Source organism: Phacochoerus africanus, chromosome 2, assembly GCF_016906955.1.
Source record: "Phacochoerus africanus isolate WHEZ1 chromosome 2, ROS_Pafr_v1, whole genome shotgun sequence".
Classification (NCBI taxonomy): Eukaryota; Metazoa; Chordata; class Mammalia; order Artiodactyla; family Suidae; genus Phacochoerus; species Phacochoerus africanus.
The window spans coordinates 64,074,148-64,091,142 of record NC_062545.1 but is presented as its reverse complement, the minus strand read 5'-3'; the positions used below and the strand labels follow the sequence as shown (position 1 = coordinate 64,091,142).

Sequence of the window (16,995 nt, the reverse complement as noted above, 5' to 3'; positions counted from 1 at the left end):
AGTTTAGAATTGAATGAGACTACAGGGGTTATGCACTGCAAACAGGTAGGCCACAGGCCACTTCTGCCCCAGATATATTTTTAATGTTGTCCTTACAGTTTTTTTAAATTAAGCACATTCCTAATTTAAAAATCTGGAAGTTTCTTTGGGGGAAAAAAACAAAAAGCTTTTAAAGCCAGGGTGGCAATAACTACCAATAGGCAAGTAGGAGCTGCCCCCTTTACAATGATTTGCAAGTTCTAGAGGCCACAGTCTACTACCCCTCTCTCCCACGTTTCTCCCTCTGGGCCTGTTCCAGTCCTTCACCTTACCTGTCAGACTCCCGCACACATTGGAAATACAAACACAAGATTTTTTGTTTTTGGTTTTTTGGCCACACCCTCACCACGTGGAAATTCCCAAGTCGGGGATCAAACCTGCAATACCGCAGGGACCACTACAGTGACAACGCTGTATCCTTAAACCCCTGCACCACAAAAGAACTCCAGAGGATTTTCTTTAAAGGCGATGAGCCTGGATCCAACACGGGCTTTCCCATTCACTAGCTCTGTGACCTTCAGCAAGCTCTGAGTGTAGGTCCCTCAGGCTCTAAATGGAAGAAAACTCCTTGACCTAAGAAGGTTGTTATGGGATTAATAAAGAAGTGTACAGAAAGTACTTTGTAAACTGGGATGTAAAATGTTCATTCCCAGGTCCCTTACTGGCTGTATAAATCCCCTCTACCCACCTCAGTTATCATTGCCTCCCTTCTTCCTCATGTTATTCCACTCTGTATGACACAGCTTAAAATCTAAATTTAAAAAAAAATTATATATTTCCTGGCCTCACATAATAAGAGGTAGCAAAGATGAACAAAGATCAAAAGAAAACAAAATGTATTGTTGAATGCCAGTATCTTTACTAGATCATTTCTATTTGTAATGAAAGTATGAAATTGGTGCAAAATGTTAATTACTGGGCTGCTGCTCTCTCCAAGAGCTATGTTATAAGTTCACCCATTTAGGCACCTGAGGACTTGAGGCCCCAGTGATTAGGGGTTCCTATGAGACAGGAGAACCAACCTCCTCACTGGGCCTCTCCCAGTGCTCCAATAAAAGATTCAATCTATCAGAAAAGCCCAGCAGGATCTATAAAGCTTTCTCGGCTTCTTTCCTCTCCACATGCTAATATAAGCTCTTAAAGCTTAGAATCTGGTGTGTTAAGCTATGGCAAACATTTTATATCTACATCTATAGATACATGTCAAACATCGTAAGAGACTGAAAGAAAACAGAATCTTCTCAGAAATGGACAGAGGGTCAGAAAACTTTAATAGTGGTGCAGTGGCTATAGAAATGTTAGCAAAGATGTATGTTATGAATACTCTCTCCTTTCATTAAGAATTCACATAAGTATTCCTGTTATGGTCATTATACAACAGAATATCATCCTTTTGTGGGGAACCACAATTAATTCATCTTCTGCTTTTAATGTTAAGACAGTCATGACTGAGTGAATTGCAAAATAACTGGAAAGAGAAGGGAAGAGAGTTTAACTGGAATCAGCTTTCTTTATAAGATCACCGAAATGGGAGTAATTTATGATTCAAGGCACAATCCGTTGAAAAATTCATCCGACGAATCCTTTTTAAAGCATTCCATACAGTGCAATTACCGTTTTCCTTGAAGTTGAATGAAACCGTTGCCTGAATACAGATTAACAAATGTCAAATCACCACATGGTCCTCAATGTATATTTCCGTTTTAAAAATCAAAATAAATAAAAGAATCATTTAAGAAACCAATTCTTTCAATAGACGCCCCAAGGCTGATGTTTAAGCAAGTCTCCTTGGCAACCAAGGTGGAAAGTACATCTTGGGCTACGAGAAAGGGGAGAAAGGGGGAACAACTCCAGGATTGAGTAGAATAAGTAACCGGGAGTAATCATTGCTCCCGCTAGACGATACCAGCTAGAGGCAGCACGGGCTGCATGCCCCTGAATTTCAACCCCGGTTTCTGCCCCATTGGCTCACCAGCAGCCTCCCTCCGGTCTACAGGCACCAACCCCGAACAGGTTACGAGAAGAGAGACTGGCTTACCCGATGGGGTGAGCAGTCTGCTGGGTTACGTACCCGAGGTGGCAGCGCAGGCACCGGGCTCTCCCAGATGTCAATGGCCCTGCTTCGCCCCACGCGGCTGAGGTTAAGAAAAACCGCAATAGCTTCGCTCTGCCGGTTTGGGGATGCAGTTGTGAAGAACCAACGCGCTAGCTTGCGCGCGCGCGCGTGTGTGTGTGTGTTCGTGAGCGTGTATGATGTGTGTGCGAGCGTGTGTGTGTGTGTGTGTGCGCGCGCGCGCGCGCTCCTGGACTCTACTGCGGGGAAACAGTGTTTCCTAGTAAATAAAGGCAGCAGTCAGCCCTGAGGGTGGCGCGTCCAGCTGGCTCCGCGCTAGGCGACAGCGTCAGCCTGGAGACGCACCTCCGCGGTCCCGCGCGGGCTCAGACCGCGAAGCGACTCCGCCCCCTCCCGCCTCTGGCGAGCCAGCGCGCACGCACGCCCCGCACCCATCGCCGCCGCCGCGGAGGCGCGCACGCCTCGCACCCCTTTCCTGCTCTGGAGGGCGAGCCGGCGCGCACACGCTCTCCCCGGAAGTCCCCTTCTCTGGGCCGCAGTCTTTCTGCTCTCTGGCACCTGCAGTGCCAGCCGCTGGGTCACTGGGAATGCCTGCAGGCTCAGCTGCGGTCCCTTCTGCGACTAACAAGACCGGGGGGCCCAGCCTGCCTGCTCCCCCGACTCCCTCCCAGGGCGGAAGAGCGACGTGTAGGAAGAGATGCCCAGTTCCCAAATTGGTGTGGCCGTGGGCTCTGGCCCTCTGCTTCCTTCCCCAGACCCAACAAACTTATGAAGTTCAAATCGTCCCTATTACTGGTGGTCCCTTTTTCAGGACCTATATAGTGGCCCTCCTTCGGATAATAAACTTCATGGTGCTGTTGAAAACAGCTATCCAGTAATCTTAAATGAAAGGGGATCCCAGGGATGGACAGAAGCCCTCAACCTGAGAAATAAGAGTATTTGGTTGCAGCTAATACAGCATCAAAACTGCAAACAGACAACAACCCTAGAATACCACCATTAAATTCCGCGGACTGGCCCACTCTTGCGGGTCATTCTTGTCGTTCCTGTGTAAACATGCTTAGAAACCTAAGCAAAGTGAATAGTTTCGATAGGTAAAAATAATACATATTCGACTTTTGAATTGAAAAACTTGGTTCAATGTAGAGTTATGCAACCACATAACAGTGAAATGAAACTAAATTGGAGTAAACTGTGTTTAGTAGAACTTCAAGTGTTAAACTACTACAAAGATGGAAGTTTCTCTCTTTCAGGTGTGTTCTTCTACAGTTAGGTTAGAAATAGTGCCCTGATCTATTTTGAGATGTCCTTAGCATTTTCATTAGTGTCAAATCATATGTTCAGCAATTTTTCCACTTTCAGACCCAGAGGTTTTCTGGGCCTCTTCCTCCTTCACCCAGTCCCTTGAGACCCACCTGGTGTCCAGTGCTTCATTCCAATGGTTTTGATATTTGGACACTCAGTTCCACTTGTCTATTTGTCCTGGACACCAAGATAGGCACAGGGAGAATGACAAACAGTTGACTACAAACATTAGGTGCAATGTCATCCTCTAGAATTTTTCATAAGCAATTTTATATTTTTCATTCGGTATTGTTTTGTACCAGAAGATCAAATGTCTGGGTGAAACCAAAATATTTACAATGACTTGGTAGCCATAAACATAACACTGTTAAGATTCATAAAATATCTGTCACTAAACTTAATGTACTTAAAAATGTAAGCCCCATCTATAATCATTAGATTATCTGTTTGTTTAGAATGCACAGAAGCTGTTTATTAAAAAGAAAGAGAAAAGCAAAGACTATAATTGTATTTATACACACACAAAAACACAAAATATGTCATCAACTCACCATCCGTGTGACTATGGAAATGTTTCTTACTGCCCAAACTGGGTCTGTCTTGTTCATCGTTGTATTTATAACAAGCTAACACAATGCCTGTCCCGTATTAGGGGCTCAATAAATATTGCTGATGCATAGATACAGAGGATTAAATAAGATATGTTAAATGTCTACTAAAATGTCTAATTCGGAGAGGGCAATTTTTTCCTAAATGACTTCTTAAAATTGATTTAAAGTTTTTTAAAATTAAGAAAGCCTTTTATTTCTCTGAAATAAAAGACTCCGTAATTTGTTAGATAGTCATACGAACTCAATCCAAGCATGTTTTCCAATATATCCTTTCACTAGAGGAGGAAATAGATTTCAGGTACTATTTCTCTCTTGGGTATCATTGCTATGGTCTTTCTTTGTTAAAAAAAATAGTTTAAAACAATGCTTCACAAAAACTATGCTTTGGAAAACTAATTATTTGTTCAATAAAAAAATTTTGAGCTCTTAGAATGTGTTTCACTGTATGATCAATGTAGGGCCTCAGATGTAATTAAATAGATTTTTCCCCTGTTTTAGTCTAATATTATGAGCAGTAAGCTAAATAAGGGGGGAGGGGGGACTGTGAGTCCTTTGGTTACAAAGTAGCAGAAAACTTCTCCACCAGATTTAAACAAAAAGGAATTTGATGGAAGGATTATAGTCGCTCTGAGAATTGATGAGCAGCCTAACTAGATAGTCAGGCTAGGACGCTGACAGGAGTTAAAGCAACTCCAGGGGGCAGAGTGGCAGTGACAACAGGATAATAGAATTAGTCTATTTTATCTAAGGCAGAAGCAGTAATACACCCCAAAGGAGAAGTAAGGGTGCAGGCATTCCCCCAAATGAGGAATGTGCCAGAGAGGTGATTTAAATCACTTACATGGGACAGTTCTGGGTCAGGCAGGAATGTTGTGATTGGTTGTCTTCCACTTTTGGAATGGGTGGACCCTGATCTACTGCTCTTTGATACTCCAAATCCAGATTCCAGTTTTCACTTGTCCTAACTTGGAGTGCTGGCCTGTCCCTCAGCTGAGGTAGGGTGGGATCGATTTCAGTGAGACAACAGTGTGTGATCGCTTGAAGCGCAAGATCTTAATTCTCTGCTCTGGAGTCGAACCTGGCTGCCTAAATGAAAACCAGGAATCCTAGCCACTAGACCAGATAGAGGCTAGAAGCAGATTTTCGCCCCCCATTGAAAGCAAGAAAGTCTCAAGGAGGCAAAGATGGTAAAAACCAGTACAAAGTTTATTGTTAGAAACACAATACAAGTAGGAGAGCACACAGAAAATTGGTCTATTTTATTTAAGGCAGAAGCAAAGCAGTAATACACCCCAAAGGAGAAGTAAGGGGCCAGGCATTCCCCCAAATGAGGAATGTGCCAGAGAGGTGATTTAAATCACTTACATAGGACAGTTCTGGGTCTTTGTTTTCCTTTGGCCAATTATCTTGTTTTATCTCTCATACCTGACGAGACCCAGGGACCTCTGGATCTGCATGCCCATCTTTTGGCAAAGAAGAATTCCAAGTGATGGCTATATTGGGCTCAGCTGAATGGAAAATGAGTGACAGGTGGCTCATAGTGGTGGAGGATAGAATCTGCATGCCAACTTTGCTCCTGTCCAAGGATTCTTCTCGGCCAGGACCCTTGATCTGGCCCCAAGGACCATACCTCCTTGTCAAGTCTTCAGTCTCTTCCCATCATCCCAGTTCAAGGAATTGGGACCCTCGTCAGGAAGCTTCATTCGTCCTCATCATGTTCTTCCCCTAAACTGTTTTTGCTTCTGGGCATATGAAACTCTGCTTTTTCTCTGAGACCTAACATTTTAAAACTCATAGGTTAAGAAGCAAATCTGGTTAGTTCATTTATTTCCTAAGCTATTGTCTCTAATGTCATCCCTCCTCGGAAGCAAATTGTGTAAAATGCCCCCTCGGTTAAATGAGGAATAGGCCCAAGTACTAAGAAACATTAAGAGCCAGAAGCATATCAATTATATCTAGAAATACCCTGAATACAAAATGTTTAGGGAGTTCCCTGGTGGTCTAGTGGCTAGGATTCAGTGTTTTCATTGCTGTGTCCTGGGTTCAATCCCTGGGAATTGAGATCCCACATGAAGCTGCTATATGCTGTGGCCAAAATGTTTATCCTCTCTAGAAAAGGGGGTAATGTGGTTCTTTTATTTTTCACTTTATAGCTTTCTGTACTGTTTATACTTTTTTATGATGAGCACAAATAAAATGCATTTTTCAATAAAAAGTACACTTTTAAAATTGACCTTTTTTTTTTTTTCTTTTTTTGGCCACCATGTGGCATATGAAGTTCCTGGGCTAGGCCCAAGCCATAGTTATCACCTACTGCAGCAAAGCTGGATCTTTAATCCACTGTGCCTGGCCAGGGATCAAACCTGTGTCTCAGCACTCCAAGATACCAATGATTCTGTTGTACCACAGTGGGAACTCCAAGAACTGACCTTTTAAAACAGGTGTTTTTTTTTTTTTTCTCTCTTTTTAGGGGCATACCCGTGGCATATGGAAGTTCCTAGGCTAGGGGCCGAATCAGAGCTTTGGCTGCCAGTCTACACCACAGCCACAGCAACACAGGATCCAAGCCACATCTGCGACCTACACCACAGCTCATGGCAATGCCAGATCGTTAAGCCACTGAGAGGGGGTAGGGATCGAACCCGAATCCTCATGGATACTAGTTGGGTTCGTTAACCACTGAACCATGATGGGAACTCCATAAAATGGGTATTAAAATACTTTTACTTGCATGACTGGAAAATAATAGTCACCACAGTCAGAAAAAAATGACCTAAACATTTTGGGAGTCTTGACATTCATCAGGCTACACTGACAACGACCTAACTATACCTGCATATAAGCCTGGAATGGATAGAAGACTGAAAATCAAACACAAACACATATAAATCAATCCTATACTTCCAACACTTAGTGAACACAAACCCAAGATTTCTCTCTTTCAACTCTGAGTCCATACTCTTTCCTGACCCTCTCCCTTTCTTTTTAGCCATTATGACAAACCAGTGACAATATTTTGGTCAGAGTCTCCTGTATCGATTACAGCTCTTTGGCTTCTGTTCTAAGTGGTAGAAACTGATTCTGGATCACTTAAGCAAGAACGCACTTTATCAGAGGATACTGGTGACTCAGTGAATAGGACTAAGAGGGGAATTCCTTGGTGACCTAGTGGGTTAAAGAGCTAGTGTTGTCACTGCTATGGCTCCGGTTCAATCCCTGGCCTGGAAAATTCCCTATACCATGGGTATGACCAAAAACTAAACACACACACACACACACACACACACACACACACACACACACACACAACCACCCCCCCCATCCAAAAAAAAAAAAAGACTAGGAGAGAAAATCCAAATAGCTCACAGGAGCCCAAATAATATCACTCCATCCACGATTCAAATTCCCAGAAGAGGAGTTCCTGTCATGACTCAGTGGTTAACAAACCCAACTAGTATCCACGAGGACATAGGTTCAAACCCAGGCCTTGCTCTGTAGGTTAAGGATCCAGCATTGCCGTGAGCTGTGGTGTAGGTCACAGACATGTCTCAGATCCCACATTGCTGTGGCTGTGGCATAGACCAGCGGCTACAGCTCCAATTGGACCCCTGGCCTGGGAACCTCCATATGCCACGGGTGCGCCCCCCCCCCCAAAAAAAGGACAAAAGACAAAAAAAAAAATTCCCAGAAGAGCCTAATAAGCCCATCACTATGTGGATTGTGGTTGGGGGCTCTGTGGGGTGGGAGGTGGGGATCTGACCATATGGAATAGAATGGGAAAGAAGTAGTTCCCCAAAGGAAAGGAAGAGTGAAGTTCTCTTATCTCAATAAGGTGCAAGAAATTCTGTGCAAGCAAAAGCAATAACTACCCATTACTGTCAGCTTTTAAATGGAGACATAACTAAAGAATTTTACTATTTTCTTTTATTATCTCCACTCTTGCCCTTTTGCTGCTTCAAATATATTTCAGGTGGAGCCATAATTATTTTGAAACAAATTAATGAAAATGTAATGATATAAATCTTTAAAAGTAAATGTATTAAATATAAGGATGACATCTTAGTGACCCTATTTAGAAAATTTTCTCTCATGTTTAGGATACCTATCATGGAATTTAAATCAAACACTTGATGATACATCAAAATTTTAGTTTCTAATCTTAGAACTCTCTGTGTGGGATCAATTTTCACAGCAAGTTCATCACTATCTTACAGTAGTATAATGGAGATGAATGTTCCTAATGCTTCTAAAACTCTAACCCCACAGCAGTAATATATGAATTCAGGCATGCCATTAAGAAAAAAAAATTAACTTCATTCATTAAAATCATCCTTTTATTCTAACTTTACTAATGTTTCCCAGGTCACATCAGCCTAAAGGTAAAATAGGTCATGTAACTGTCAAAAATAACAAAAATATTTTTCCAGCTTCAGCCTGTCACTTCACAGAAACCAGCAGCCCCACTTCAAGTTATTTCAAAGGTATTTTACCAGAGAACTCTGATGACTCATCCGACACATCTCTGGTAGCAGAAGAGGCAGCCTTTTTGCTGCAGACATAGCAAGTGCTGCCTCCACTCATGCCCTGGACATCAGCTCTTTCCCTTTTACTTACCTTTTTTTATTTTCTTAATACCTCCTTTCTTCCAGAGCAAAGGCAATCTTGCTTCCAGGGGCATAATGTCTGGAGATATTACTGTTTTTCATGACTGGAAAAGGAAGGCATGTAGAAGGGGCAGACCTAGGCATGCTGCTGAACATTCTGCAATGCACTGGACAGCCCCTCACAACAAGAACTATCTGGACCCCAATGCCACTGGTGCTGAGGCAGACAGACTCTTCTCTGGACTTGGACCTAAAGTTGAGAGAGCTGACCTACAGGACGATCTGGAGAAGAGAAGCTGTTCCATCCTCAAAAATCACCAGTCCTCTGATATTTTTAAACTAAACATGCTCCTCCTCTCTGCCTTCCCTTAGGATGATGAGACCCTTGCAACATTAAAGATGGAATTGCCTTCTCTCTAGAGAACACAATGATCATTTGGGGCACTGAACAGGAAATGGTCCCTCAGTCAGGGCTATTGTTTTCTGTTACCACACCTTTCTCTGGCCCCATCCTTCTGGTAAGAGATCCCAGTCAAGTCCTCATGGGTGGGCCTATAACTCAGGTCAGTCAGACAATGGGCCTTCTTCTGAGGAGGTTTTCTTTTTAAGTCAAGCTAAAGAAAAAGAATCTCTTTCCTGGTCTGAAGGCTATAAAGTAAGAGGCTCTGGGGGAAACCATTTAAAAGGCAAAAGATTTATGTGATCTGAAGAGAAACCAGAGTATGGGGGGAAACCATTTAGAAACAAGGAGGCTCTCCTGCAGAGAGAAGCAGAGAGGAGGGAAAGCAAGGTGAGAAGAGGGAGTGAGGGAAAGTGAGTGCTTTTGTCCCAGGTCATCCCAAGTCCAGCTACATCCCCATACCTCCCACAATTTCATTTTGTGTGCAGTAAATTTTCATTATCTCTTTAAGCTAGGTTAATCTGAGACTTATCATTTCCAACATAAGAATCTTGACTAATAGACCTGTCTTCAAAATCCTTACTATTTAACACAGAAGTTTAGGGCTAGCATGAAAAAATGCTTGTATAAAGTACACAGGGTGCTCTGGAGGCTCTGGTTATGTTTGAGACTCTAAAAGGCGCTTAGGATTATTCACTTCACAACCATTCATTGAGTTGTACATTCATGTTTTATGGAAAAAGCACTTCCTTTATGATAAGCACTAAAAACAGCAACTTAAAGGAATCTAAGGAAGAAATTTAAAGGAAAGCAAAAAAGAAATGCTATTTGACCTAGACCATTAGTAATGGGTTTTATTTAAATAAGTGTAGGGGAAGAAAAAAACCTTTTCCTCTACTGGCTAAGGAAAAGTTATATGCCTGACACCCATCCTTCTGGTAAGACAGAATTAAACTGGTAAAAGACAGATTAACAGAAAAAAAGGTATACAAACTTCATTTAATGCTAATAGTTCAATTTTTATGCACACAGGGGTCTTCACAGAAAAGAAGTGAAGACATAAAGAACTGGTTTTACCTAGGGACGTATATAACATTTTTATAAAGGGCAGTAAATTGTAGCCAAGATAAAGGAAAAGGGGTTTGGGGTTTAGGGGTGGTAGACTGTGGGAAGGTAAAATAAACATGGGGGAAACTAAAGGATTTTAAGTAAGGTATATTTGTGCAGACCCACTTCAGTGCTGACTTTCTGGCTCCAGTGATAAGCCTTGTTCTTCTGGTGTGGGAAAGGAAATGGGAAATGGCTTCAGAAGGGAAATATGTGTCCAGAATTTAGGAAGATGGAGGGAAATGAGGTTTTGTTTTGTTTACGGCCACACCTGAAGGACATGGAAGTTCCCAAGCTAGGGAGCTGCAGCTGCCAGCCTATGCCACAGCCACAGCCACACCAGATCCGAGTCATCTGCAACCTATGCCACATCTCGAGGTAACGCTGGATCCTTACCCCGCTGAGCGAGACCAGGGATCAAACCTGAACCCTCCTGGATACTAGTCAGGTTCATTTCTGCTGAGCCACAACAGGAACTCCTATGTTTGATGCTTCCTAATTGCCTTAAGCAAAAAAATTAATCCTTAGGCCAACATGCAATATTTTGGGATAGCATATTCTAATCCCTTTTATAAGTAAACTGGAATCATATGTGTCACACTTTTCAGATGACAGCATTTTAATTCTCACTCTTACTATTCACAATTCTATGGGTATTCTCTAACCTGTTTTGTCTTCATGAATAAATACTCAGTTAAGAAACTAATTGCCAAATTGGGGCTGAAATCCAGGTTTCCAGCGCACAAACTCAGTGTCCTTTCCATTAAGATGTAGCTGCTTCTAAATGCAGGAAGGAATCACAAAAAAGACAGACTAGGCCACTCCCTCCACTGAGCTCCCAGTGTACCTGGCATTCATTGTCATACATTTCTGATCTCTGATGTGCATATTTCAATTTCCACCATTAGGCTATAAGTTTTACCTGTATGTTTTTGGTCTTCCTTCTTCCGATGCCCAGCACGTGTGTTAGAAAAGTACTTGGTAAATATTTGTTAGATGATAAATGGATAGATGAATGCACGAATATGAATTAAGAAGCAATGAAATGCAGAACAGCTTTAGGCATTATTGTGATTGAACTATACACTTGAGTAGAGGAACACTGAGAAATACCTACAGCAAAGTAGATTAGGGCAAAGTTATGGGAAGCTGTGAATGCCAACCCAAGGTGTTTGTACTTTAGCTAAGAGGTACAGATGATATTAATTCTTTCTATTCAGGAAGGCTTACCTTCCTAATGGGTTGGAGGAAGAGTTACTGTAATTATCTACGATTTAGGTGCTGGAAATGTGACTGTGGGGGCTGAGGAAATGGAAAGAGGGGGGGGAAATGTTGAGGCTATGACTAGCTCAGTCCCCTTCCGCCTCTTGAGCACACGATGCTACATGGCAGTGGTGCAGGGATAGACAAATCAGTCTATCAAGCCAGGTTTTAAATGCCAGCAGGATGGAGTACAACTAGGATCAAAGGGCCAAAGGCAGAATCATGCTTAGCGTTGTAGAGGATTCGGAGCCCACAGGATATAGACTCAAAGTTAAGCAGGTCTTGAGCAAGTGCAGAGGGTCCTTGGTAGTGTTTCATAGTGATTCCCCTTTGTATTAGTTTCCTGTTGCTACCACAAATGGAGTGTTGCCTGAAACAACAAACTTATTATACTACACCTCTGTAGGTTGGAACTCCAACATAGGTGTCACTGGGCTAATATCAAGATGTCAGCAGGACTGAGTTCCTTCTCTGGGGGATCCAGGAGCAAACCTGTTTCCTGGTCTGTCAGCTTCTAAAGGCTGTCCACAATCTGTCACTTGTAGACCCTTCCTCTATCTTCAAAGCTGGGAACATTTGACCAATTTCTGCTCATGCTGACATTTCTCAGGTTCTCTCTCTTACTTCCATTTATTTATTTATTCATTCATTCATTCATTCATTTGGCTCTACCTGCAGCATGCAGAAGTTCCCATGTCAGGGATCGAACCTGCACCACAGCTATAACCAGAGGCACAGCAATGCCAGGTCCTTAACCCATGCATGAGGGCACTAATCACTCTTCTACTTTTAAGGACCCTTGAGATTACAGTGGGCCCCCTGGATAATCCAGGATAATCTCCTCATTTTAAAGTAATTTGATTAGCAAGTTTAACTACATCTTCATTCTTAACTCCTCTTTTACCACTGACATAGTCACTGATTGCAGAGATTAGGATATGGAAATTGCAGTGGGGGGGGCATTATTTTGTCTACCACACGCTTCCCCCCTGCCAGAGGGATGGCGTCAGACCTGGCTCACGTAAGAGACCTACTTGCTAAGGTGCACATATGCCTAAGGAAAGCATGGAGATCGCCTGAGCCAGGCCAGACTCAAAATCACCACTTTCTCTCAGATACATTTTCCAGCCATAATGAATATTCATTCATGGAAAAAGAGTTCACATAGTCCCTCTACCCACCTATCCAGACTGGTGTACTGGAGCCAGCCTGGAAGGCTTGCAAAAAGTTTCCATTACATTTTCAAGAATTTTGAAACATCAGGTTGACATCAGCTAAGGTAGGACTGTTTACACCATGGCAATGAACAAATACTACAAATTAGCGCCTTCCCCTTGGGAGGTGTAGGTATTACATGAGTGTCTATTAATTTAAAAGTGAGCACCATTGGAAGTTTCCCTATGGTGCAATGGGTTAAGGCTCCAGCGTTGCTGCAGCTGTGGCACAGGTTGCAACTAGGACATAGGTTCGATCCCTGGCCTGGGAACTTCTATATGCTATGGGTGTGACCATAGAATAAAATAAAAAAATAAGCAAGCAAATGAAAACTGGTCAGGTGGGGACCCACATTATTTCAAAGATAGTGGCAGTCTACTGTAATTAGTCTGGATCTCCCAGACAAATGCCAAAACCAAATAAATTACAGTTTTGTCTAATTGGTTCTGCTCTCCACTGGACATGCAGAATCCAGTTTATTAGTTGCTGGGGTATTGCCAAGGCTAATTGGAGTCCTGATATACCTAAGCTGGGTGGGCATGTCAGGAAGGCCATACTTTGTTAATATACTTCCCGATCTTAGCAAGATTATAGATGAGGACTCAAGTACTTTGAAGCTGGCCCAGGAAGTGGAGAATTAGCAGAACAGATAGCAATATCACATCGGACTCATGTTTTATCCATATTCTTGAGTCAACAAAAAATTTTGAGCTTGTACTAAGAATACAGAATACCACAGGAAAAAAGACAGTTATGGTTCCTGCTCCCACAAAGCTCACTTGGTAGGAAGTGTGTGTGAGTGAGTGTGTGTGTGTGTGAGTGTGTGTGTGCACGTGCGCACAGGTATGTGCAGTTGGTGGGGAGAGAAGAAAACAGACAAATAACAGGCAATTCAAGGTGACTGGTTCCTGGAAGTACTTATGAAGGTCATCTTACTGAGATTGCCCAGGTCAGGCAAGAAGTCCTGGATATAGTGACATACAAAATTAACCCAACAAGCAGCAGCAGCAGTAGCGGTAGTAATAATAGTAGCAGCAGCAGCAGCAGCAGCAGTAGTAGCAGCAGTAATAGCTAATACATATTAAGTTCCTTCCATGCTTCAGTCTAAGTCCTAAGCTCTTAAACTTGTTTTACTTCATTTACTTCTTCTGACATCCAGGAAGGAGGTATAACTATTATCCTCATTGTAAAAATAAGGAAAATGAGGGGAAGCCAAGTTAAAGTTTCCCAAGGTTTCATAGTGAAAGTAGAACTGGGAGAGTAGGAGTTACCCCTTTTAAGGGATGATGGGGGGAAGAGTGTTCCAGTAAAGTAAACAACATATGTTAAGTCACAATGGGTTCCAGGAAAAGAGGAAGCTTATTTGATTAAAGATTAGAGTAGGGGGTTATGAAATGTGAAAGCTACAAAGAAAAGCACAGACTGGATAGCAAAGGACGTGGTAAGCAGTGTTTGTTCGATGTTAATCCAGGTCATGAGCAAGTTGGCTTACTTTTAAAGGATCACCACAGTATAAGTATGGATGCAGAGGGAGAAAAGCCTGTGATCCAGGAAAGAGGTAAGAGGGGATGAGCCTGCATGATGAAGGGGGTGCAGAGGGGGTCAGAGTTGAGGAGGCTACTCGGGTATGCCTTGGATCCCTGGAGAGGTGGTGAGGTCCATCAATGTGACAGGGAACACTGGAGGAAGAGCAGATTTGTGGGGTTCAGCTCAGAACACGACATGTGCAGGGTCTACAGGACATCCAGGAGGAAGTATCCAGGAAGCAGGTGGCTCAATGGGTTTGGTGCTAGATAATACTGTTATTTAGGGAAAGAGAAAAGAAAAAGTTGATGTCATCTCTCAGGATGTGAGAGTAAGAGTGGTATGGAAAAGACTTTTATTGATGGTCAGTTGTGAGTGCAGTGTTGGCTGGTCCACCTGCCAACCAACTGAGAGTGCTGGAACCTGGGCCTTGTCATTCTAAATAGTGAAGACATAGCTGCTACTGCTTCTTTTTTTTTTTTTTTTTTTTTTTTTTTTTTTTTTTTGCACATGCAGACTAGAATTAATTTTAAGGAATTGACTCACTTGATTGTGGCGGGTTGACCAGTCCAAAATATAGACCTGCAAGGCTGGAGACTCAAGGAAGAGTTGCAGTTCAAGTGCAAAGGCAGAATTTTTCTTGCAATTTTGTCTTTCTATCTATGTCTAGATGTTGATGGCTGCTGACAGATCACGATGGTAGTTGGGGTGGCTGTGGCACTTTCTCTTCATATGGCTTCCTCTTTGTCTTCTGGAGTAGGATATCTTTTTGAAAGTTTCCAGTCCATTTCGTTGAAGGTTGTTCAGCATTTGATTGTAATTCTGTTGTTTTTATGAGAGAAGGTGAGCTCCAGTCCTTCTATTCCACCATCTTAATCCCGTCCACCTCAGACATAGCTTCTTTTGTGTGTGTGTGTGTGTGTGTGTGTGTGCTTTTTAGGGCCACACCTGTGGCATATGGAGGTTCCCAGGCTAGGGGTCCAATTAGAGCTGTAGCTACCAGCCACAGCCACAGCCACAGCAACTCGGGATCTGAGCTGCATCTGCAACCTACACCATAGCTCATGGCAACGCCAGATCCTTCACCCACTGAGCGAGGCCAGAGATCGAACCAGTAACGTCATGGTTACTAGTCAGGTTTGTTAACCACGGAGACACAATTGGAACTCCAGACATAGCTTCTTTATCACCTATTTTCCCTGGTGACAAAAGGCTCAGTATGGAAGTCTACAGCAGAGGATCCACATCCCTCTGCACTGGCTTCAAGGGAAGGGGAGCTGGCCTGATAGCTGAGTTTCTCTAAGTTACACACTTTCCCAAGCTGTAGAGTATCAAAGACAGAGTGTTCAGAGCTGAGTGTTAAGTGGGAATTTGAAATCAGCAAGTCATGGGAGTTCCCTGGTGGCCTAGCAGTTAAGGATTCAGTGTTGTCACTGCTATGGCTTGGGTTCAATCCCTGACCCAAGAACTTCTGCATGCCTCAGATGTGGCCAAAAAAATAATAATCATAGGAACTGCCCCTTGGAATCACAAATCCAAAGAGGAGAGGTAATTATCAAGAGCTAACAATGGAAGTCAGGAATTTGAAAGTCTGGCGTTAGAGATCAGGAAGCAAGGGCTCTGGTGAGTAACAGGCAGCCTTTGAATACTGGAGAGCAGTGCTTGGTGGAGAATGATTCTACTTGTTTCCAGCAGTAAGGAATGGTGTGAGAAAAGGGGAGGATGCCAACTGACTTAATGTATCACTGAGTTGTTTGTATCTGAGGTGCATACAAGAAAAACAAGAACCACAGGGAAACAACATACCAGCTTTCATAACATTGATCAGGTGCCCAAGGAACCTCAGTGCAGGGGCAAGAATGAGCTTGAGCAAAGGGCTCATACTTAATGCTAAATGAGGGCATCCTATGTCTTATCCCCTGAAACTGCCCATTTGATTCCCAAACCCTAAGTGTAAGATCTCACCATTGACTGAAAGAAAGCACAGTCTGAAGCACACCCACCTGGGCCAGGGCTCATTTTGGCTGGAGAGGCCCTGATAAAAACCACTCCCTCTCTTGCCCTCTTGCAGTGTGCCTGGCAAGCATGAGGCTTAGGCCTAGAAACTTCAGTGCCTGCAAGGAGCTCCTGACTCCCTCCCGAACACTGTGATGTGAATGCCTGCATCAGGGAGTGAAATGAGCCAGCTGCCTCTTAGCCAAGGAGCTGGTGATGCCAGTAGGGGAGCTGGCCAGAACTGCCTCCTCCAGGTTCCATGTGCAGGATGATAGCTAGAAGTACAAGGGAAAGAGAAAGGTGCATGCCTGGATCCTGCCTTTAAGGCAATAATAATCTCATCCCAGAGAATCTGACATGTTGAAGGTTTATCAGGTTACCGTCATCGTTCCTCCTGCATTGAATGGGAGCTAAAAATGGGGTAGAAAGATGGGGTCACCTTCCCTGCCATAGGTAAGGAGGAGAATCAGGCCTACTTGCCCTAATTAGAAAGAAAAGAAATGGAAACAGATTTGAAAAAATCATTTAGTTAGACATAAAGAAAAATACTTTAACTGTAAGGATGTATGGTGAGTCAGACTGGGTCTTTCTAACTGCCAGTACCTCAGAATAGAACCTTATTTGGAGACAGGGTCACTATAGATGTAACTGGTTAAGGTAAGGTCATACTGGAGTAGGACCAGCATGACTAATCCAATATGAATGATGTTCTTATCAAAAGGGGGAATTTGGACATAGACATGCACATGGGAGAAATCTACGTGAAGATGAAGGCAGGGAACACCAAACATTTTCAGTAAACTGCCAGAATAGCCCTCAGAAAGCACCAACTCTGCCAAAACCTTGACCTCAGATTTC

The 16,995-nt window shown here is 43.1% G+C and overlaps 1 protein-coding gene across 1 annotated transcript in view; it reads right to left on the bottom strand.

Annotated features, from left to right (window-relative positions):
* The window catches only part of KLHL32 (kelch like family member 32), a 224,746-nt gene extending 222,281 nt beyond the window's left edge, over positions 1-2,465 (bottom strand). Inside the window, exon 1 of the mRNA XM_047761350.1 lies at positions 2,111-2,465. The gene's annotated coding sequence lies outside the window, so the exon portion shown is untranslated. The remainder of the gene's footprint in view (positions 1-2,110) is intronic.
* Positions 2,466-16,995: the final 14,530 nt, after the last annotated feature.